The sequence below is a fragment of the Cannabis sativa genome, chromosome 6 (assembly GCF_029168945.1).
Source record: "Cannabis sativa cultivar Pink pepper isolate KNU-18-1 chromosome 6, ASM2916894v1, whole genome shotgun sequence".
Taxonomy (NCBI): domain Eukaryota; kingdom Viridiplantae; phylum Streptophyta; class Magnoliopsida; order Rosales; family Cannabaceae; genus Cannabis; species Cannabis sativa.
In genome coordinates this window covers 50,474,118-50,500,378 of record NC_083606.1, presented here as the reverse complement: position 1 = coordinate 50,500,378, position 26,261 = coordinate 50,474,118, and positions in this window count along the sequence as shown.

The window sequence follows — 26,261 nt, the reverse complement described above, 5'->3', positions numbered from 1 at the left end:
ATTTAGAATGAAAAATTCTAAATATAAATTTTAATTTAATATTTATAAATTTTACGTAGATGGATATGAAAATAACATGTTCTATTTCCATCTTAGTAATAATTTCCAATAAATATTTAGAAAAATATTCAATTTAAGTTGTTACAAAATTAATTTAAATTAATTTACAACTCAAATTTAATTTTCTATAAATATATATTGCATTTCGAAAAATTAAAGTATTTAAGAATACAATTTTCGAAATTGCTTGTTAAAATAAAATAAAAATAAATAATGGAAAAAATTATTCTAATTTAATGTTGGCCCAAAATTAATTAATAGAATTAATTTACAACAAAAAATATAATTTTCCTATTTAATTAAATATAAAAGAAAATTTTCAAATATTTAAGTATCATGATGAAAATCAACTTAAATATTAATTTTCTATTTAATTAAATACACTAGAAAAATACTTCAAGCAAAACAGTTAATATCTATCTAGACTTTCATTGACTAATTAATTCATTTTCTAATTAAATATATTTTACTTCATTTATTTTAATTAATCATTAAATGAAAAAATCATTGATTTAAGTTGGTCCAAAATTAAAATAAATAATTTTCAACTTTAATCTATTTTTCTATAAAAATTCAAAATTTCTGCATTTAAGAAATGCAATTTCGAAATTGTGGGAAAAAGATTAATAAAATAAAATAAAATATATTTTTGAAAATTATTCAAATTTATGTTATTGTGAAATAAGATTTCAAACTTAAAATAATTTTTCAATTTTAATTAAATAACATGAAAATAATAATATTAAGTATCATGATGAAAATCAACTTAAATATTTAAATCTTTAATTTAATTAAATGTATTAAATTCAAGAAATTAATAATTAAGTATAGAGGAGACTTAATTATTAATTCTAGTTTAATACTAGGAAAAATATACTTAACTTAGATTGTACCAAAATTAATTATGAAGCAATTAATTTCACAATCTATGATATTTTCCTAATTAAATATCAGAAAAAATAACTAGTACTAGAAATAACTATCTAGAATAATTTCATTTACTAAGTGTTTTCTAAAATTAACTTTAAAATATTAAATGAAAAATTAAATTTCATATATTTTAAAAGTTAATTATGTTGCTAATTCAATTTTAATTAGGTTAGACTAATATAATTAACCTAATAGAATTATTTAAATAAGGCAAATGGGCCTTCACAATTGGGGTTGTTCATGTGAGGTGGAGCTGGGTTCAGTATGTCGTACCCACTTCTATTGGCCCCCAACTCTCACACAAGGCCCTAAAGAGAGGAATTTAACCTTTAAATAAACAATTGTTATTCATTGAATAAGCCCAAATCTAATTGGGCCTAAATAAATTTACTTATGTCAAAATTTATTTTAGCAACCTAGTCCATTTACTTAGTAAAACTTAAATGGGCTTCCTATATGCATCTAAGCCCAATAGCAAACATATAGGCTCACACAGGTCAAATGATTTGGATGGGCCCTATCATGTTACTAGGTTTACACAGATGAAAGAAATTGCAAAATTTACCTGTTACAAATTATTTATAAGATCTATTGACAATTGGACTATGATTAAAATCAGATCATTGGATCTGTCAACAAGTTAATCATAGCAATTTAGATCAAATAAATAATAGGTTTGTAAAAAAAAATTGAATACATAATAATATAATCAAACAATACAAACAATAATAACTGATCTGGAATATCTGGAAAGTAAGCCAAAATATCTTAATTTTAAAATTTAAAGTAAAATTAAATTTTAAAATAAATATCTTAACTAGAATTCAAATTTAGGTTGTTAGAGAATATTTGAAAAAATTCAAAATTCAACAAACTCCTAAATTTCTTAAATTCTAACAAAAAATCAAAAATATTGAATTAATTTTTCAAATATCAAGTTTATTCAAAATTTAAATTTATTTAAAATTTCTAATAAGATAATATAATATAATATAATAGCTTGAATTTTAAATTTAGATATTTTATTATATTCTGAGTCTTATAATTTAATAAATTTAAATATTACATAAATAAACTAATTGAAAAATAAGATATTTTATATGGTTAGAATATTTTTAAAAAATTAAAATAATAAGTTTGAAAAATTTATGGTTTTTAAACCCTAAAATATCTATTCAAACTAAACTAACCAATTGTTTAAATCTTCATGTTATTTTTGCCAAAATATAATTTTAATTAAAAAATATCTAATAAGATAAAATGTTAAACCTAACATATTCCTAATCTTATAATTTTAATTAATAAAATATATTTTGAAAATAACAAATTTGAAAAGAAATATGATATGGTTAGCAAATTTTGAAATTAGTACAAGATTATTTTTAAAAGAAATATTTTAATATCAAAGTAAGATCATTTAAAAAGTAATATCTAATCTTATAATTAAAATAAATAAAATAATCTAAAATTTCAAAAATAACCATAAGGCTCCTTTGTGAGAAATCAAATTTTCAAAATTCAAAGACTACTAATATCATAAACTAATTTTAATTAATTAAAAAATTATTAAAAAATTAATTTAATTCTGAAAATTAGATTTTTAATTGAAAATTCAGATTCTAAACAAAATTCTACCAAAAATTGGCTTTTGTTTCAATGAAAAACGATTTTTGAATCAAAGGTTATGACGAAAATAAGTTTGAGGCACAGGGGTATGCATTGCATAGCCCTGCGCGCGCGGAAGAAAGGGTGTGGCCGAGGATAGAGGCTGCAAGCAGCCCCATCTGACCGAGGATCTTGGGCGCGAGCTGCCCTTCAGACAACAGCGTGTCTGAGCGGATCCGAGGCTCGTGCGCGCGCGTGTGACATTCAAAAAATCATAACTAATTCATAAAAAATCCAAATTAGGTTCTGTAAAAGCCTAAATTTATTAATTTTTTGTCTGCTTTCCAGAAAAAATAATTCCACATCGAAATAAAAAATATTTCAGTAACATATATTGCGATTTCTAAACTATCATCAAATAAGCACAGAAACCACATGAAAACCATCCAAATCAACACATAAAATCGTTTTAATTCATATTTCATGAATGTAAATCATTACCATGGCTCTGAGGCCAGTTGTTGGATATATTTTACCAGGATCTAGATTTACTAACAAGTATGTTTCATTAACATCCTAATATGAATTCTAAAATAATGAAATAAACACATAAGAGTTTAAGAAAACCTTACATTGGGTGCAGCGGATTATAATGACTCCTTCCATTGATTCCTTTCTGTAGCAGAGCATCACCAAGATCTGAACCTAGATTTCTTTCTCTCCTTCCTTTGATGCTGATTCTTCTTCTTGTTGGTTGTTTTTCCACAGTCTTACACACTATGATTGAGATACCACTTGATGTGTGTGAGCACTCACTCATTCACTCAAGGATTTTGAAATTTAGAGAAGAAAAGAAGAGAGAAGGTGGCGGCTAGAAATTTTTCTTTGAAGGAATGAGATGTATCATCTTTTTCTGAAGCCATCACTACCTATTTGTAGGTAACCACCTAGGTTTAAGTTAGAATGATTTTGCATTAAAATAATGAAAAAATAAATGATAAAAGCCTACAATAGTGGCCGGCCTGGGCTTTGGATAATGGACCTCACTTGTAATATCCCGAAAAATGTATTGATATTTTAATCAGACATATTTTATTAAATATGTGATTAAGTGGGTATTAGAGTTGGATTATAATCCTACTTAAACTAATTACGAGTTGATTAGGAAAATATGAGTAAATGAATAATAAAGCGTAATTTATTAATTACGGAGATTGTATTGAAATATGTGGGTATCGTAGATACCATAATTCGAATAAAATATTTTCGGGCCTGACAATTGTGGAACTCGACAGAATGGTCAGAAATGTCACGATGGTTGAAATTGTGTTATATTAGAATTATACCGGACTAGGTTAAAATGTTGAGAAGTAGGTTAAATCGGGAAAGTTAGAAAATGACCAAAATACCCTTAGGTTAAGTTATAACTCAAGCTTTAAGGGAGGGGTAAAATAGTCATTTTACCAAGTATTATTTTAGTTTTGTCTTATATGGATTTTGAATTTTTGTTGGCTGAATTAGAATTATAATTTAGGTTTTTTTTTTTCTTTTTATTTAAATTAAAGATAGGAAATGTTAGATAAAAGGAAAAAAAAAAATTAGAATACATATATGTTGCTCTCTCTTTCTCTCTCTCTCTCGAAAATCCTAAGAAGCCATTTGAAGCTGAGTTTTTTTTCTTCAATCGACCAAGTTTAGATTGGTTTAAGCTAACCCAAGGTTCTGCCCAAGATTAAAGGTGAGTCTCATGTTCTTTTCCTTGAAATTTCATGATTTGAATTGAGTTTTTGCTTAGGGTTTAGTTCAATTTCAAGGCTGTTATGCTAAGGAGAGTTGAGGATGTGTTTGTAGGCTGGATTTAGAGTTTATTTAAGTTTAAATCAATTAGAATTAGTGGCTGTTTCATTTGAATTGATTTAGGTGAATTTTATTAAGTTTAATTTCACTTAATTATGCAATTTTGGTTAAATGGATGAGGTGATGTTAATTGATGCTTGGATTATGTTGAGTATATGATTTTGGTTTGATTTGGAGCAGTTTGGCAGGTGTGGTTGAGTTTGTAGTTGTAGTTTGAGTTGAGTGAGTTAGAGTTTAAGAGCTCAAAACTCACTCAACAATGGTGAAGTTGTGATTTTAAGTTAATTGTTGGTTTTGAGTGTTGAGATATGTTGCATACATGTTATAGAACTGTTCTGTGAAGTTTGGGAACAATTGGTTAGGTTTGGAGCAAGTTTTGGGACTTTGAAGATCTAAAATTTTCGACTTTCAGGTGTGATGAACCGGAATTCCGAATGGTACAGGGCTGCACCAACCGGAATTCCGGATGGTCAATTTTCAGGAATCGTCGATTTTTCGTATTTTAGCCATAACTTTTCACTCGGGTATCCGTTTTAGACATTCTATATACCGTTTCGAAGCTTATGAAGGGCTCTACAGTAAGAGACATAGTTTAGAGCCAAAAGATATATTTTACTTTAGGGTGTTCTTACGATAAGATTTGGTAGAAAACCCTAGGTTATTTTATGCGAGTTTTAGACAGTGTTTTGGAATAGACCCTTATTGATTTACCTTTGCCGTGACATAGGACTCGAAAGTGTCGAGCATTGTTCCACTCAGGTCGGCCCAAATACTTGACTTTAGACTTGAGGTAAGAAAAGTATTAAATATTGTATAAGGTTAATGTTATGATTGTTACAGTTTCGATTAAGATCGAAATCTTGTTATACGTTGTTGTGACTTAATCTTAATCGAGGTTAATGATATGTATTGGATGTGACTCGATTATGATCGAGGGAAACTAATAGGAAATGATTATCATCATTGTGACTCGATTGTGATCGAGGGTAATGATATGAAACGATTATCATCGTTTGACTCGATTATGATCGAGGGTAATGATATGAAACGATTATCATCGTTTGACTCGATTATGATCGAGGGAAATATTATGAAACAATTATCATCATTTGACTCGATTATGATAGAGGGAAGTATTATGAAACGATTATTATCGTTGTGGCTCGATTATGATCGAGTAAAAGAAACGGTTATCACCGTTATGAGTAATTACTCCTGAAACCGCAGATACGTTTCTTACTTATCGTTTGCTATATCGGGCAACGATAGTGACATATGTAGCTCGTGGGTAACGAGTGGTAAGGGTACTTTATGAGGTACCGGGATTGTGTGATTACGAGGTCGTGAGATGGATTAAGTGTGTTGTTATATGATGAGTTGTAATTGAATATATTATGTTATAGTGGGACTGAATGGATGTTATGTTGCTTGTGAAGTTAATCACTTTTCTTATAATAATGCATGATTAGAATGTTTTATGAAGTACAAAGATTGAGTTGATATGTTAATGTGTGAACTGGAGTGCTTTATGAAGCATTAAAAGTAAGTGTTTACAATACTATATGATTAGGGTGTTTTATGAAACACTGAGGTTATTGATTATGTATAACTATAAATACTCTTAATTTTGTAACAAGTTTGCCTGTATAGACGTTGAATTGTATATGTAGGTTGAAAGAGAATGATCTCTTGGTATGTATAATCTGTGGTACTATAATTTGCTATTATTTTCCATGATTTTCTTTATCTAGTAGCTTTTCTTGCTGAGTCACTATGACTCACGGGTACTTCATGGTGCAGGTAAGAAGATTAGCAGTTCTGTTCGGCCATGTGTCAAAGGTCTTCCAGCAGTGTACATATCAACCGTGTTGTCTTGGCTTTTGTGAAGCAGGATCAACCCTTTTCTATGATTTGATGTATAACCTATTCTTGTTCAAATGGAATTGTAATTAGTTGTAAAAGAATTTTCTTAGCAGGGGATCCCCATATTACAACAGTATTTAAAATGAAAGTCTTTATGTTGAATTTAATTAAAGGTTTTAATTAAACTACATTTTTTCTAAAAATTTATAGATTAGTAATAATAATAAGTTTATAAAAGCACACACGTGGCGTCCCTGAGAGTCAGGGCGTTACAACATGGTATCAGAGCGACCAAGGTTTAAAGATCCTGAAGACTGGCTTGATATGTACATTGGCTGCAAAGACTCGTTGGACTCATGGCTTAGTAAGTGCTGATTGTTAGTTGATTAGTGGATTATTTACTAATTGTTTGAATTGTCTTCTTATTTGATATGTGTAAAGTTGTTCGAGAAGTGTGATAAGTTTTTTTTTTTTTTTTGATATAAAGTTGCTAAGTATGTCTATGCATGTGCGGTAATGCTTATTAGCATTAATTCTAGTTAAAAAGATTTTAACTATGAGAATGGAATGATCACACTAGGAGGTGTACCTGAGGTGATCTAGTAAGTCAAAAATGAGAGCCTGTTAGTCTTGGGGTAGGTGGTGTGGGTATAAATCTTCCACTACCACAGGGCTGAGAGCAAATGAATGCTATGAAGTAAGAGATTATCCGAGTGGCAAGGTAGTAGAACTTGCATAGTTGATCCCGGACAGTGTGGGGATGGAGAATGATACTAAACCGGACGGATTGGCCAAGTTCTGTTTTCAAGAAGCGCCTGTTAAGGCCGCTAGGGAGTCTAATTTAGTTGAAGGTGGGAAAAGTATATCGCTCGGAATGTGGGTATAGTTGTTTAGTAACTAGGGGTTTTCTAGTTATATGCTCAGGTGGTTGATTTAACCTCTTTTGCTAAGAGTGTAAGGTCGAGATGTAATAGACACTAGCAAAGTGAATGCCACATGAGAGTGTGTTTTTAGCATGGGGTAGTAGGCCATTTAGAAGAAGCTGCCTATTGTTGCCGTGACTGGATTAAAAAGGGTGATAACATTTTAGATTTTTGTGGGAGTTTGTTTGATCTAGACTGAGACTGGTGCTAGTCTTTCCACCGTGATAAGTTGAACTTCTATGAATCATACTTTGTTAATAGTTTTAATTGATTTTGATACAACGTAAACTTATATTTCGAGAAGGATGATTGGAAGATTGTAAAAGTTAAAGATGTGTTGCTAAGTGGTTCTGGTACTCTACTTTTACTGTAGAACTAGTTATTCTACAACAAGTGGTTCAAATCCCTTCTCGAGTTGTGGAGGAAGAAGGGAATGCTTGGTTGTAATTGTTGAGCTAAGATTAGAAAATCATGAGGATGAATTAGGAATGGATTGATTTGTAAAGTTTAATGCAATTATCGATTGTGAAAGAAAGATGGTAACTCTTGGACCTAAAGGTGAGGACCCATTCGTGTTCGTGGGCAAGGTTCAAGAGTCCTGAATTTCATTAATTTCAACATTTAAGGCAAGAGATTTAATGTGGAATGGATGCATCCGTTTCTTAACTAGTAAGGTATATATTATGAAGAATACCTATGGGACCAGAATACGTTCCAGTCGTCTGAGAATTTCTGAATGTCTTTTCAGGGAAGTTATTGGAGTTACTATTAAATGGGAGATTGATTTTGAAATAAATTTGGTACTTGGGCAGAGTTATATCTTAAACTTCGTATCGAATGGTATTTGAGATGGTTGAAGGTTCAGTTACAGGGGATGCTGGATGTTGGACTTGAAATTGTTGGACTTTGTATCCCATCCTGGGGTACGCCAGTTTTATTTGTGAAGAAGAAGAATGAAACTTTACAAAAGTGTATTGATCGATGGAAATTAAATAAACTCATGACGAAGAGTAAGTATTTCTTTGTCAAGGATAGAAATCGTGATGATTAATGTTAAGGAAGTACCATTTTTTTTCTTTTTTGAGATCGGTCTTCGATCTGGTTATTACCAGTTGAAGATTTAAGAGAAAGGTATTTCCAAAGCAATTTAGAGTTGACTTCAACCCAAGTTTACAACTGAGGTTAAAGGTTTTCTGGAATTAATAGGATGCTACGGATTATTTGTTGAGGAAAGTTTACACTTTTAGTGGAGTTAGGTCGAAAGAATTGAAACAAAGATTAACTATCGAAACAATGTTAACATTGTTAGTTAGTGAGGAGATAATGTGGTATGTCGTGACACTTCTAAACAAGAACTAGATCGTATTTTTACACAGTTTAGGAGAGTTGTTGCTTAACTACTTAGACCAATTGAAGGAGTATGAGCAATGGTATTTCAGTTATGATATTGAATTGGTAATAATTGTTTTGCACTGAAAGTGAGGCACATTATCTGTATGGTGAGAATGTGAAGTCTATATAGAACACAAAAGCCGCAAATATTGTTTCTTTTGGGAGAATTTAGATAAGAGGCAATAGTGACAGTTAGAGTTGATTGAAATTTTAACGGTGTGATTACCTTCTACTTTGGGAAGTTAATTAGTAGTGAAAATTTTAAACCGAAAAGATCTTACCAAAGGTTACTGGAAATGTAACCAGAATAAGAATTGAGATCGTGATTGGACAACTTGTTAATATTACATTGTAGTGCAATTTGTTGGAAAGAAATGAAATGGCCCAGCAGAGTGACTCCGAACTTTAGAAGCACGAGAAGAGGTTTGGCACTAGCATGACAAATGACTTTTGATTTTGTTTGAGGGAAATTTTATGATATAAATTAAATTAGTGTATCAGTCCGGTAAGGATACTGAATGGAAGATTCTAAATTAACAGTTATTAGAGTATTGTTAATGTGATACTAATGCAGTTTAAAGATTTAAGTTTGCGTCTTGCTTATATAATAGATGAAAGAGCTATGTTGATCTTAAGTGTAGAAATATTAAATTTCAAATTGGGAATCCTATCTTTCTTCAGGTGGTTTCAATGAAAGGGAAAATTCAGAAATCGGTTAGAAAGGGGAGTTAAGTCCCAGGTTAATCAGTCTGTTTGAGTTTTTGGAAAGGGAAGGTCGGGTAGCTTATTAGCTAGCCATACTCCCTGTTTTATCTAAAGTTTACAATATATGCTTCAAGGTTTTAGAAATACAAAGTCGAAGAAATCCATATACGGAGTTGGGAGAATATTGAGTTTCAAACAGACTTGTTATATGAGGAACAATCGGTACAGATTTTTGAACAGAAAAGAGAAAGTGTTGCGGAACCAAGACTATATCACTAGTTCTAGTGCTGTGAAAGAACAATAAATTGAAAGGAGATTTGGGAGTTAAGGTCACAGTTGCGAGAGCTGTATCTCGAGTTGTTTGAATAATTTCGAGGACGAAATTTATATAAGGAGGGGATAGTTGTAATATCCCGAAAAATGTATTGATATTTTAATCAGACATATTTTATTAAATATGTGATTAAGTGGGTATTAGAGTTGGATTATAATCCTACTTAAACTAATTATGAGTTGATTAGGAAAATATGAGTAAATGAATAATAAAGCGTACTTTATTAATTACGGAGATTGTATTGAAATATGTGGGTATCGTAGATACCATAATTCGAATAAAATATTTTCGGGCCTGACAATTGTGGAACTCGACAGAATGGTCAGAAATGTCACGATGGTTGAAATTGTGTGATATTGGAATTATACCGGACTAGGTTAAAATGTTGAGAAGTAGGTTAAATCGGGAAAGTTAGAAAATGACCAAAATACCCTTAGGTTAAGTTATAACTCAAGCTTTAAGGGAGGAGTAAAATAGTCATTTTACCAAGTATTATTTTAGTTTTGTCTTATATGGATTTTGAATTTTTGTTGGCTGAATTAGAATTATAATTTAGGTTTTTTTTTTTCTTTTTATTTAAATTAAAGATAGGAAATGTTAGATAAAAGGAAAAAAAAAAATTAGAATACATATATGTTGCTCTCTCTTTCTCTCTCTCTCGAAAATCCTAAGAAGCCATTTGAAGCTGAGTTTTTCTTCTTCAATCAACCAAGTTTAGATTGGTTTAAGCTAACCCAAGGTTCTGCCCAAGATTAAAGGTGAGTCTCATGTTCTTTTCCTTGAAATTTCATGATTTGAATTGAGTTTTTGCTTAGGGTTTAGTTCAATTTCAAGGCTGTTATGCTAATGAGAGTTGAGGATGTGTTCGTAGGCTGGATTTAGAGTTTATTTAAGTTTAAATCAATTAGAATTAGTGGCTGTTTCATTTGAATTGATTTAGGTAAATTTTATTAAGTTTAATTTCACTTAATTATGCAATTTTGGTTAAATGGATGAGGTGATGTTAATTGATGCTTGGATTATGTTGAGTGTATGATTTTGGTTTGATTTGGAGCAGTTTGGCAGGTGTGGTTGAGTTTGTAGTTGTAGTTTGAGTTGAGTGAGTTAGAGTTTAAGAGCTCAAAACTCACTCAACAATGGTGAAGTTGTGATTTTAAGTTAATTGTTGGTTTTGAGTGTTGAGATATGTTGCATACATGTTATAGAACTGTTCTGTGAAGTTTGGGAACAATTGGTTAGGTTTGGAGCAAGTTTTGGGACTTTGAAGATCTAAAATTTTCGACTTTCTGGTGTGATGAACCGGAATTCCGAATGGTACAGGGCTGCACCAACCGGAATTCCGGATGGTCAATTTTCAGGAATCGCCGATTTTTCGTATTTTAGCCATAACTTTTCACTCGAGTGTCCGTTTTAGACATTCTATATACCGTTTCGAAGCTTATGAAGAGCTCTACAGTATGAGACATAGTTTAGAGCCAAAAGATATATTTTACTTTAGGGTGTTCTTACGATAAGATTTGGTAGAAAACCCTAGGTTATTTTATGCGAGTTTTAGACAGTGTTTTGGAATAGACCCTTATTGATTTACCTTTGCCGTGACATAGGACTCGAAAGTGTCGAGCATCGTTCCACTCAAGTCGGCCCACATACTTGACTTTGGACTTGAGGTAAGAAAAGTATTAAATATTGTATAAGGTTAATGTTATGATTGTTACAGTTTCGATTAAGATCGAAATCTTGTTATACGTTGTTGTTTCTTAATCTTAATCGAGGTTAATGATATGTATTGGATGTGACTCGATTATGATCGAGGGAAATTAATAGGAAATGATTATCATCATTGTGACTCGATTATGATCGAGGGTAATGATATGAAACGATTATCATCGTTTGACTCTATTATGATCGAGGGTAATGATATGAAACGATTATCATCGTTTGACTCGATTATGATCGAGGGAAACATTATGAAACAATTATCATCATTTAACTCAATTATGATCGAGGGAAGTAATATGAAACGATTATTATCGTTGTGGCTCGATTATGATCGAGTAAAAGAAACGGTTATCACCGTTATGAGTAATTACTCCTGAAACCGCAGATAGGTTTCTTACTTATCTTTTGCTATATCAGGCAACGATAGTGACATATGTAGCTCGTGGGTAACGAGTGGTAAGGGTACTTTATGAGGTACCGGGATTGTGTGATTACGAGGTCGTGAGATGGATTAAATGTGTTGTTATATGATGAGTTGTAATTGAATATATTATGTTATAGTGGGACTGAATGGATGTTATGTTGCTTGTGAAGTTAATCACTTTTCTTGTAATAATGCATGATTAGAATGCTTTATGATGTACAAAGATTGAGTTGATATGTTAATAAGTGAACTGGAGTGCTTTATGAAGCATTAAAAGTAAGTGTTTACAATACTATATGATTAGGGTGTTTTATGAAACACTGAGGTTATTGATTATGTATAACTATAAATACTCTTAATTTTGTAACAAGTTTGCCTGTATAGACGTTGAATTGTATATGTACGTTGAAAGAGAATGATTTCTTGGTATGTATAATCTGTGGTACTATAATTTGCTATTATTTTCCATGATTTTCTTTATCTAGTAGCTTTTCTTGCTGAGTCACTGTGACTCACGGGTACTTCATGGTGCAGGTAAGAAGATTAGCAGTTCTGTTCGGCCATGGGTCAAAGGTCTTCCAGCAGTGTACATATCAACCGTGTTGTCTTGGCTTTTGTGAAGCAGGATCAACCCTTTTCTATGATTTGATGTATAACCTATTCTTGTTCAAATGGAATTGTAATTAGTTGTAAAAGAATTTTCTTAGCAGGGGATCCCCATATTACAACAGTATTTAAAATGAAAGTCTTTATGTTGAATTTAATTAAAGGTTTTAATTAAAGTACATTTTTTCTAAAAATTTATAGATTAGTAATAATAATAAGTTTATAAAAGCACACACGTGGCGTCCCTGAGAGTCAGGGCGTTACATCACTTATGCAATTTTGCTGTTTTATTATTTCTGCATCTCATTTTCTCAAAAATGCCAATTTTCAAATTCAACCATTTAAATGCCAATTCTAATTATTTAATAACTAAAAATTAATTATTAAATAATATTGTCATTTAATATATTTATTAATTAGACATATAAAGTCTCTTAATTAATAAATAAAGCTAGAATCTCTTTTCTTTACGATTTCGCCCTTGCTTAGTGAAAATTCACAAAGTAGACATAGTCTAACTTTAGAATTATAATTGATTAATCAAAATCAATTAACTGAGTCTTACAAGCAGTATGGTCTCAACTAGTATGGGGACCATGGGTCAATATATCCGAGCTTCCAATAAGCAGATCAAGAATTTATATCTTAAACTCACTGACTTATTAATTCTTCGTTGAATCCACGCATAGAACTTAGAATTGCACTCTCAGTATATAGAACGCTCTATATGTTCCACGATATAGATACGTCATTAGTTATCCATTGTTATAATCCTAATATGATCAATGACCCTCTAATAGATCATCTACATTGAATAGGCACTAAGTTACTGTTACACCTTCAATGTATTTTATCCTTAAAACACTTAGCTCCGTATAAATGATATTTTAGCGAAGTGAAATGAGATCTCCACCATTTATCTCTGTTTGGCCAAGCTCGAAGGATATCATCGTTTCACTTCTAAATTCCATAGAAGTTATAGATTCCATATTTATGGTAGCGCTCCCACTCAATTATACTATCATGTTCCCAAAATGTACGTATCACCCTGACCCAAAAGTAGGCTTAACTAACAAATCAAAGAACATGTATAATACTCTTGAGATCGAACCTAACCATATCAGGATTAAGATCATTTGATCTAGGATCAACGGGTGATATTGAATTGAATAGATATTACGGTAAATTTTAATATATCTAATCAAAGTTCAATATCGGTCCCTTCCGATGTATACTCCATACATCCGATGCTGGTAAACTTTGCCAATGTCCTGGAAAGGACATAACACTTATCGAAGGTGTAAGAATACCTATCGCTGATTATCATGTCAGTCTAAATCCAGTGAACTGACAAATCAGGGAATAAACTTTCGAACATATAATTAAGATTATATATTCCACTGTGTTGGACTTAAATAGAATTCATACATTATGTACATATAATCATGAAATAAATCATGTGAACCATGCAACATAAAATGTTATTTCTGATCTTTATTAATAAGTAAATCTGATTATATTGAAATGAGTTTTATTTAGGGCATAAAACCCAACATATAGATCTTGGTAAAACCATATTCTAACAATAACATTATGGTGTAGAGTTATTTTTTGTACTTTTAAACTGAAATTATTGTAAGAAGAGTAGTGAAAGTGTGTTTGTTTGCTTAATTTTAACTAGTTTTTATCTTATTTTTTAAGTCTTGTAAGCTATCTTTTAAGTCTTGTAAAAAATTATTATTTTAGTAATGTTTATTTAATTAAATGTTGCTTGTTTGCTATTGAGAAAGAATAATTAAATTGTTAGGGAAAAGAAAAGGATGCAAGGACAAAGTTGGCATAAAAGCTGAAATTGGGCCACACTGCTGAAGTATTGCTGCAACGAATTCAACATTCTGGGAAATGATGTGGAAAGAGTTGAAAAAATGAATTTTATTTGTCCACATCAGCATGAACGTATCAATCACTCAAAATTACGCCAGCTGGCTGTTGTGGAGGAAGGAGACTAAACCTAGTGGGCCAAGATTAGAAACGATTAGGCTTCTATTTTTAGGGTATTACTTTGTACCCTATTTACCTAACAAAGAAAAACCAAGTACAACTACCACTTTTCTTCAACATTAGCTAAGCTGCCATTTTTAGAAGAAGAAATAAATGGCAGAAAAATAAAGTACAGAAGATGATGGAGAAAGAAGGGGGACTAAAGTGCAAAAAGAGAAGGACACAAGCTCTTTGTGCTTGATTTTCTTTTACCTTTCTTTTACTTTTTTTTTCTTTTCTTGTCTCATTTCTTTAAATATTAGAAACTTTTTGAATTGTAAGAAAGGCAACAACCATGGTTAAACAACTTCGATTTTAGGTTTTATTTTTTAATTTGAACATGAGCTAAATTTCTTGAGAATGGCTATGAACCCCTATATTTGGTATGCTTAATATTTAAGAATATTTTAGCATCTTTGCCTTTGTTCATTCAAGTAAGCTTGTTATTTTCTTTAATTGTTATTTCTTGGCCCTAGTAACAATTTGTTAAGCTAAATCTTTTTTCGAAGGGGCTAGATCTAGTAGTTATAACTTGGATGAAGCAAGAGAATTCTTAGATTTAGGTTTTTCTTGTAAATGGAGTAGGAATATTTCATTTACTTTGCATAACTTAAGAATTGACGTTTAAATGTGTTCTGCAATATGGTTTGATATAGGAATATATTGAGCTAAGTGCTAGAACTTAATTTGTGAGGTTTGAAAAATTCTCATAAAACAAGAAAATTCTACTATCTCTGTGCGAAAATGATGAAGTAATGCTGTAAGAACTGGGAAAATACTGACTAGGGGGAATTAGTTATTCAAGCCACTTTTTAATATATTACATTTCTTGCAAGCAATTTTTATAGAAAAAGTAGCATTATTTTAGGCAAGTTTAATTATAGTCATTTTAATTTTAAATCATTGCTCAACCATTCTCATAGTTTTCCTTTTACTTTAAGTTGTAATTAGTTAGTTTTACAATATATTTTGTTTGCAATCCTTGTGGAACCGATCTTACTTATCACTTTATTACTTGTGTGACTGCGTATACTTGCGTGCATTAATCTTCACAACAATGAGCACTCTAACAGCTTATCTACTCTATTCTTTAAAATGCATTATCAAATTACTTTTTTATTTTACACCAAACTTTTATAATACACTATATATCAGCTTCTTTATATTTTCTTACTATCATTTAAATAATATATATTTTTTAATATATAATACATATTAATAAAAATAGAATAAAATGTAGTTAAAATATTATTAAATTATGTTTAAAGGATGAATAGTACTTTTTTATATGAGAAGCATATGAAGAAAATAAAGATTCTTTAAAATAGATAAGAAGTTTACATTATTTATTGGAAGGCGTTTTTGCTCTTCTTTAAATTTTTAAAAAATCTTCATTTTAAAGGAGAGCTAGGTCTAAAAATTTGATCTTGTTTGGTTGTGTTTTCAGTTTTCAGTTTTTAAAATTGTGTTTTTAAAAGTGAGAATAGAAAACAGTTTTTTGTCATTTTAAAAATTTAATGGTGTTTGGCAAAAATTTTTAAAAACTGTTTTTCGATTTTTTCTTACGAAAAAAAGTCAATATTTTAGCACCATACCATGACATTAACCCATTTGGATATAGGTTCGGGTATGGTTTCGAATCTAGGATCCGAGTATGTAAGCAAAATAGAAAATATAATATGTTAGACACAAAGATTTGTTTTTTAAAATTGAAAACAACATTTTGATGTTATTCTGTTTTCTAGTTTTTTAAAACTCAATTTTTAAAAAATAGTTTTTAAAAATTTTTGCCAAACGACTTTTTATTGTTTTTAAAAACGGTTTTCAATTTTAAAAAAGAGAAACATTTTTTAAACTGTAAAACCAAACAGCCTCAAATATTTTAGTTATTATTATTCATCTTAATTATCATAAACAAGAATTAATTTGTCATTATTGAGGTTGAGGAGAGAATTGATGCTATTAATATTATCATAGTGAGAAAAATATAAATTGGTTCACAGACTTTACATTGTATACATATATTAATTATTGGATTATTACAAAAGAATTATAGTTAAAGTACATGACAATATAATATAATAATGATAAAAGAATGTATCTATCATATATGATAGAACTGCATATATGACCTTGCCAACTCACATGCATGCATCGAATTAGAAATTAATAATTTTGTACTAGTAACTTGAAGAGGAACTTGCAATCACCAGAGCAAGATATATATATATATATATATATATATATATATACTTGTGAATTCATCAAATTTCCTCTGAACGTACTTATAGATATTGAAGATACCTATAATCGAGAGAGATATGAATTCACAGGGAAGTAGGACACTACCAGTGGTGCTTTGGATGCCTTAATATTATTCCTTCCACCCTCTAATTTACTCTGCTGGGAATTTTCGACGACACTGTTGGAGACTCGAGAGGAAGACACGAGAAAACAGCTTAACAAGCCTGTGAAAATAGCCATGTTTTTTAAGATGCTGGCTGGCAATAAGAGAGAACCTTAAAATTTGAAAGATAGGTTACTGTGGTTGGTGGTATACTTGTTGATTTATGAGAAAGTTACGACACTTGTGGTCTACTATTTATATGGTGCAAATAATATGCTTGGTCCGCAAGTAGAAGACCAAAATATGGGTCTACTCTGGCTGCTTTGATATTAATTACTTATTTCTTTCTTTTCTTGGATAGTCCTTATGTTATTGTCATAATTATTGTTGTCGGTCCCACTTTATTCAACCGCCATTGTATTTTATATTACCTCGATCTTAAACTATTCTCCTCTATTTTTCTTACAAGAATACCAACAAAATTTTCTAAAAATATTTTTTTATATGTTTTTCAACTATTTATTCAAGGTCTCCATCATAAATGAAAAACAAAAGAAAATCCAGCATCCACAAATTGTGATCTTTTCATGAGATTTGATCTAACAAAAAAGAAATATAAATATATATTAGGGAAATTTATACCCCATACTATTTTTTTCTATTTTTTTTACTGTTACATGGTAATTTTTTATTTTATACTATGTTTTTATTATTATTGTAATTGGCCTGTAGTGTCTTGACTTGAGCATCTAATAAATAATTTTTATTATTTTTTAATTGTAATAAATGCATGATGTGATTTTGTATTGTCACATTAGTGACCGTTTATTTTTCTTTTTTATTTTCTTTTAACTAAAATTGTATTATATTTTACCGATAATGTGACAGTCAGTAGTCTCGTAATCCGTAAGGAAAAATACGGGGTAAGCTGTGCAATCCCACATTGCCTGGGGGAAGGTCAAGTGTGATGATTCTGAGGCTGTGTAGGTATATGGGACTACATAGTTGAATAGAGCATAAATGGATTGATTGGTACTACCTATATCAATAAGGTGCATCTTGTTTTTCGGTAGCCCATCTCGAAAGAACTCCACAGTTAAGCGTGCTTGGCCTAGGGCAATTTTAGGATGGGTGACCTCCTGGGAAGTTTTCCCAGGAAGCGTGCGAGTGAGGACAAAGCATGCTAGAAACAATCGTGTTGGTCTATAGGGTCAGTCGTCAGTCCATGAAGCAGCCAGAGTGACGTACTCGTGTATAAGAGCCATTCATTCCATGGGTGTAAGGGCCCAATGGAGGCTTGAAGCGGGGACGTTACAAAATGGTATCAGAGCCCTGACCTAGTTTGAAGTGTGGTCAACGAGGACGTCAGACCCCGTAAGGGGGGTGATTGTGACAGTCAGTAGTCCCGTGATCCGTAAGGGGAAATACCGGGTAAGCTGTGCAATCCCACATCGCCTCGGGAAGGTCAAGTGTGATGATTCTGAGGTTGTGTAGGTATGGGACTACATAGTTGAAGAGAGCTTAAATGGATTGATTGGTACTACCTATATCAACAAGGTGTATCTTATTTTTCGGTAGCCCATCTCGAAAGAACTCCACAGTTAAGCGTGCTTGACCTGGGGCAATTTTAGGATGGGTGACCTCCTGGGAAGTTTTCCCAAGAAGCGTGCGAGTGAGGACAAAGTACGCTAGAAACACTAGTGTTGGTCTGTAGGGTTAGTCATCAGTCCATAAAGCAGCCAGAGTAGCGTACTCGTGTATAAGAGCCATTAGTCCGTGGGTGTAAGGACCCAATGGAGACTTGAATCGAAGACGTTACAGATAATATAAATTTGTGATTTGACTTTGCCAGATTTCTTTCTTAATTTTTCTTTAATAAAAATTAATGATGAAAAATTTGATACCCTAAATATTAATACCCTTTCATTTCACTTTAATCCCACTTCCTCATTATTCTCTCTTCCTGTTCATCATCATCTTCTTCTTCTTTTTACTCCTTGCTTCCTCAAGTTATCTCTATCTTTCTCCATTAAAATATAAGTTTTTTTTTTTACTTATTTAGTTCTTCTTCTTCATCTTCTTTTCATTTTTTTTATTTAGTTTTTGAAGTTTTTAGTCATGTTTTTAGAAAAGATAAGAGTTAGTGTGGTTTTTTATTCTAAATTTCTAGAATTGAGCTTGCAAATATAGCCTATATTGCATCTAGTATTGAGACTGTGCAGAAAATAGTTAGTTTTTTTTAATCATATTTTTTATTCTTTTGTTTTTTTATTTGCTTTAGTATTGTTTTACAGTTGTTTTTCATAATTTATTTTTTTTGACGTCGATTTCACTGTTCTAGCTCCATCTCGCTAAAATTAATGATTGTTTTCTGGGTGTTCTCGTGGTGCTGTGGTGGTTCTATCCGTGGATGTGGAAGATGGAGGGTATAAAATACATTTCTTCTTCCTTCTTTATCATTATTTTGTGATTTTCTTTTATTCTGGTTCTCCTATAAATACATTTGACGAGCTCACTAGAAAAAAAGTTTTGAGGCGTGTGGTTCTTTTATGTTTTTCAATGTGGTTATATCTGCTTATTGTTTTACATTTATTTTTGTGTTGTTTTAGTAGTTTTTTTATTCTAATTTTCTAAGATTGGGGTTGCAAATATAGCTGCTATTGCATCTGGTATTGAGGTTGTGCATAATATTGTTAGTTTTTTGAATCCCTTTTTCCTTTCTTTTTTGTTTGATTTGTTTTAGTGTTGTTTTACAGTTATTTTGCCGTAATTATTTATTTGTCGTCAATTTCACTATTTTTTCTCAATCTCACCAGAAATAATGGTTGTTTTCCGATTGTTCCGGTGTTCCAGTGGTAGTTTCGCACTACTATAAAATTGGGCTTTAGAAGCAGTTTTTAAGGGCTTTTAGCGTCGATTTTGACGAAATTCGTTACCGATGCTGTTCCAAGTGACGCTGTAAGGTAAATAACAACCGACGCCATAAGAACCCTATGGCGTCGGTTATTATGAAAAAACTGACGCTATAGGGCCCCTATGGCATCTGTTATTGTGAAAAAGCTGACGCCATAGGGTCTTAATTTTTCAGCTTTATAATATTGTGTTATAGCTTAATTTTCATATATATATATATTATTTTATTATTAATATAATTAAAGTAAATATAAATTATATATAATAAGCATAAATAAAAATTAAATTGAAAAGTTAAATAAATACACATTTACATTAATCTAAGACTTTGTATATTATCTATCCTTTTATTAATATTTTATATTTTTTATATTATGTGTTTGTGTATTTTTGTAGTATATTAGTATCATTTATATAATTTTTTATGTTATGTATTTTGCTATTTACTTAAAATAAACTAATAGAATTCTTATGTTAAGTATTAGAATCAATATTTATGATTTGTTAATTTTACTACAATGAAATGTGCAATACTAATTTCCTTTTATATTTCTTCTAATATTCAAATAAAATCATAGTAGCTACTTTATATAAAGATTATGCTTTGGTATATTAGTAAAGACTTATCAATCTATCCGTTTGGTCACAAGTTCAAATTCCTATAGACCATTTTTTGTTTTTTTTAGCTAACTATATCTATCATTAGCACTCAATAATATCTATCCTATCTATTACATCAATATTGTTCTAAAATTATTTTAAGTAATTAAGGATTATCTAAATATATAAATAAAAAAAAATTCTTATAAAAATAAGTTAAAGAAAGCATACCTTATACCAAAAATTATGTACTTGACTTTCGATAAAGTCACTTCCGATAAAATCCTAACAACCAATTTTAAGAGAAATTAAAATCAAATATTATCTTATTTCTACCGAAATTTTGGCAGCACGACTATAATTGAATGTTTCCAAAAAATTTAAACCTATTAATAACAACAAAACACAATTCAAAATAATATAAAATAATCACAACAACATTTAGCAATATAAAAATTTACCACCCATCCGACTATAGTACATGTATTCACAGAACCTACTTCACTACGGATGAATATTTAAAAAATTCAAACTCATCTAACATGTATATTATTCCACCCATCGATCTGGCGCAATACAATATATTGCAGAACATATTTCACTACGGATGAATATTTAAGATATTCGAACTCTACTAAGCATTCATCATTAATTTTTAATAAAAGTTAGTAAATGTATACCTTGAGCTACCTAGAAACCGATCAACACCAAATAAGTCGGATCCTTGTAAATTGACTTCACAACCTACAACATAAAGAAATACTACAAAATTACCAATTTCTTTATTTAACTACTTACTAGTTATATAATTTATGAGTAACTATAGTTACTAACTAGTTAATTTATTACTAACTAGTTACTAATGAGTAACTAGTTAGTAATAAAAATACATGAATATGAATGAAAATTAGTAACTTGTTAAGTAGTTGTAACTAACTATTTACTAGCTACTAAACAAATAAAAACACATGAATAAAATTGAAAATAGAAAAAAAATTGATACAAAATAGAGTTAATTTCTAAACTTTTATTTCTAAACTAATTTTATAAAAATTAATTTCTAAACTAATTTTTTAGAAATTAATTTCTAAACTTTTATTTTAATACTCTCCTATCTCATTCTCCTTTACAATATTTTACAAAACCATTTGTTTAAAATACTCAATATATACATATACAATACATAAAATACTCTCCTATATCACATTTCTCATTCACAATATATATATACACACAATACATATTCAATAAAGCATAATACATATTTAATAATATAGAAAAACCGTAAAAATATTTATAAAATAAAAAATAAAGCAATGTACATTATTAAAATTAGTAGAAATTAGATTTATACCTTAATATACATTGAGATACAATATTTTCTCCACTAAAAACGGTGGTCGGAGGTATAACCACCACAACCACTACCTCTACCTTCGGTTAACCCTAAAAAATGAGAAAAAATGTGATCTTTTAAGGTATCTAGTTTTAGGTATGAAAAATAGAAGATTTAGAAAAAACTGAGCTAAAATGGTGAAAAATGATGAAATGGGGTGATTTTCTGTAGTGGTTGGCGGAGAGAGTTTGGAGTTTCTTTGGTTTGGGGGTTTCTGGGTTGGGTGACCGAATGAGGAAGACGAAGAGCTGGGCTAAGGTTATAAACCCTTTTGGCGTCGGTTATTTCCAAATAACCGACGCCATAAGTGGCGAAAAATTTCCTTCTAAAAATTTCCAACCCTATTGCGTCTGTTATTTATTATTATACTGAAGAAAGCGTCTCTAAAAGCTTGTTTTGTAGTAGAGTCGTCCGTAAGTGTGGAAGATGGAGGCGTCATTTTTTTTTTTTTTTTGGTATTTACAGTATAAAAGAAAATGTAAAGCCCGCTTAGTTAATTTGGAAATTATCAGTTAATTATGATTAGTTATGAAATTATTTATAGCTATTTAAATAATTTATTATACTGTTATTTGTGGAATTCAGAAATGCATGGTTATGTTATTCAGTAGTTTTCATATTTTGCGTTTCCGGTGCCCGGTATTTTGGAACTCGGCGTTTGGCTCAGTAGAAATCACAATTTAGTATGTTAGTAGTTTGGGACTGGTTTTAGACATTGGGAATGTCGGGAATGGCCGGGAATTCAGAATTTCCCAAAAATACCCCTTTAGTATGATTTATGTGGTTTTATGGTGGAGGGCAAAATGGTCTTTTTGCCCCATTAGTGTTTTGTCTTATGTGAGTTTATTAAATGAAATAAATGTTTAATTATTAGTTATTTGGCTGAAATGGGGTTTATGTAATGTGAGTTGATGTCTTTTTTATCAAAAAATTACTAAGTTAAAAATTAGAAAAAATTGGAAAGCTTTCTCTCTCTTTTCCCTCTCTCTCTTTTCGGCTGGTTGTGGCTGTGCAAGGGCTGGGATTTTTCCTGCTCAATCTTGTGATTTTCATCCTCTTGTTGTGTAATCTAATCAAGGTTTGATCTCTTAGAACTTTCCCTTTGTGTTTTCTTGAATTTTATGAAAATTTGATGAAATGCATGCCTAATAAATTGAAGTTGTTGCTGCTGTGTTTTGTTGTTAATTTCTGAGGTCTAAGCTTGTTAGATTAGGGTTATTTAAGTTGTTTTGATGCATGATTATTAGGTTGAGCAAGCTATAGCTTTTTCTATGCAAATATGTGATTTTTGATGGAAATGTAGTGAATCTGTTTCTGTGTTGTTGTAATTGTTTTTAATTGTTTTCAGAGGCTTAGTTAAGCTTGATTAAGTAGAATTAAGCTGGATTGAATGCATGTTTGAGGGATTTGCTCAAGTTTGAGTTTAGAACTCAAAGCTTGAGCTTTAATGGCATTTTTCGTGTTTGAGGTTTTTGGGTTGTTTTGATGCCTTGGATATGTTCTAGGGAAGGTATAGAACAGGTCTGGAAAGTTTGAATCAATTTGGGGTTGATTTGAGCAAGATATGAAAATTTGAATGTTGCTGCCTGCGAGGAACCGGAATTCCGGTTGTGCATCCGGAATTCCGGATGGGGGGTCCTGAATTTCCCAGAACCGGAATTCCGGTTGGGCAACCGGTCTACCGGTTGGGGAATTTTCAGAACCCGCGTTTTTCCTCGTTTTTATGTTTTAGGGGGTATTGCCATGCTTTTTATCGATAGGGAAACTTTTAGTTCCTAGTTTAAGTCCCCGGGAAGTGATTTAGCGTGTCACTTATAGTGTTGTGATTTTTATGGTTTAGGAGCCTGTAATCCGCCGCTCAGCTAAAGTTCCAACAAGTTGACCAAGACACCCGAATTCGGAATCCGGTAAGATTAGTATAACAAAGATGCATATGTAGATTACATGTTTAGCGTGCATGTAGGAAGCCTATTAGATTACATTAGTTGTATGTTGGCTTCGAACCATCCAACCCTGTCACGTCGGTACAGGCTGGAGTATGACCAAGAATGGAGTATGACCGGCTTGACCGATCAGCCGACATTTGGTTGGTGGTTCCGTGCTATTGACCTATCCGTCGGTACAGCCGGAGTATGACCAGCAGCCGGAGTATGACCGGTTCGACCGATCAGGAGGATACTTGTCAATAGTACCGTCCCTGTGAACGTTCAAAACTCAGTACCATGTTGGACATGGCAGTAGTGGCTCAGTATCGTGTTGGACACGGCAGTAGCGGGACTCAGTATCGTGTTGGACACGGCAGTTAGAATTATGTATGAGTATTATTATGCTTTTCTTACTGAGTTTGTCGACTCACAGATCTATGTTTATGTGTAGGTAAAGGCAAGGCTAAAGCTGATGGGCCGTGAGCGAGCTTGTGAAGATTGTACATGTCGGGGCGGTTAGGCCTGGAGCGTACGATCCTCGGGACAGCAAGGCTGATTTTTGTAGCTGGTCGTTAGACGGCCTTTATTTTGTGTAACAGTTAAACAGTTAAATTATTTTGTAAATAATTTTATAATCGGGATCCCGAGTCTTTTGTAATGTTGTTTTGTAAGTTTAATTAAAAAGCAAAATTTTAATTAATCACGTTTTTCCATAAACCTCGTTGACTAGCAACGAGCTGCACAGTATGTTTAAAAATCACGTAATACGCCTATGTTAGTTAGGGTGTTACAATTTGGTATCAGAGCCGCCAGGTTGTCTTTCGAAGATCGTCACGACGTGTACAATCATCATCAGCAGTTAGCTCGTTTCACGGTTCAGTAGGCCTTTATTGCTTTAGTAGTTTATTTTATTCAGTTATGAAAAAGAAAAGCCTGATAGGAAGCATGTTAGTAGCCTGATAGTAGAATAGGCGCATGTTTCATTTTTAATTTCCAAATTAAGCGGCATTAGTAAGCTCTCCTTGAATACGACCTGATATGCCAGCTCTTGGTTTCGCAGGCGGTTCTAATCAGATGGACGCCAGGCGGACTACCAGGAGTCAGGGCAACTCAGTGGGGTCGAACCAAGGACAGGGAGCTCGCCCCCCCACTGTTAGGGGCCGAGGTAGAGGTCCCCGAGGCGGGGCTCGTGGTCGGGGTGATGAGAACCCACCACAGATCGCCTGTGCTCCCCCAGCCGATCAGGGAGCCCAGAATTGGGAGTTACGGTTTGCGGAGATGCAAGCCCGGATCGAAGAGCAAGACCTCGAGATTCAGAGGTTGAGACAGCAGGGTGCTCCTGCAGTTCCAGTGCCCGTAGTTCCAGTGGCACCTACCCCTGCTGCCCAGGCCGAGATAGTAGTGGCGGCCCATAGATTGGAACCTCTGTATGAGCGGTTCCGGAAGCAAGCACCTCCAGTTTTCCTGGGAGGTCCGGACGTGATGAAAGCCGAGCAGTGGCTGACGGTGATCACCAAGATTCTGAATTTTATGGGTGTCACCGGTAACGACAGAGTGGTGTGCGCCACATTCCAGTTCCAGGAGGACGCTCTGGTCTGGTGGGATATGGTGTCTCAGATCCATGACGTCACCACCATGACCTTGGAAAGGTTTCAGGAACTCTTTAACGCGAAGTACTACAACGAGGCGGTCAGAAGCGCCAAGAGGAAAGAGTTCGCTCACCTGACCCAGCGTGAGAACATGAGCGTCACTGAGTATACTACTCAGTTTGATCGGTTGGTGAGGTTAGCCTCGAGAATTGTGCCGACCGACTTCAGCAAGAAGGAGAAGTATCTTGACGGGTTGAATGCCAAGATCAGGCATGACTTGATGATTACCACGGACGACAGCACCACCTATGCTCAGATGGTGGAGAAGGCACTGCGAGCTGAGGGCGCAGTTGGGTGTATGTCAGAATCAGCCAGTACTTCGGTGAGTGGCGGGGCTCCTACCCCTCCTGCATCAGGCTATAGCAGGGGGAGTAGTGGTTCGGCCATTGATCAGAGGAAGAGAGCACCCACTGCTTCTGGTGGCTTGAGTCAGAACAAGAGGTTCCGGGGGAACCGAATGCAGGAGTCGTCCTGGTGGTACTGAGACCCGATTCTCCTATCCCGAGTGCCCTAGCTGCAAGAGGCACCATCGGGGCGAGTGCAAAGGTCAGGGATGCTTTCACTGTGGCATGCCCGGACACTTCAAGAGGGACTGTCCCCAGCTCCGATCAGAGGCACCGAGAGCTCCAGCGATACCCACTCCAACTAGGGTGTTCGCTATCACTCAGGCTGATGCAGATGCCAGCCCATCAGTTGTCACAGGTCAGCTTTCTATTAGTAACTCACTATATTCAGTGCTGTTTGATTCTGGGGCTACACATTCTTATGTGGCGGCCAGAGTCTTTAGTAAATTGGGTAGACCGTATGATAGATATGAATCATGGTTTGGAACCCTGTTACCTGGCGGAGAATTGGTTATCTCCAATAGGTGGATTAGCTCTATGCCGATCAGGATAGATGGTAGAGAGTTAAGTGCTGGTCTGATAGAGATGAGTTTAGCCGAATTCGATATTATTTTAGGAATGGATTTCCT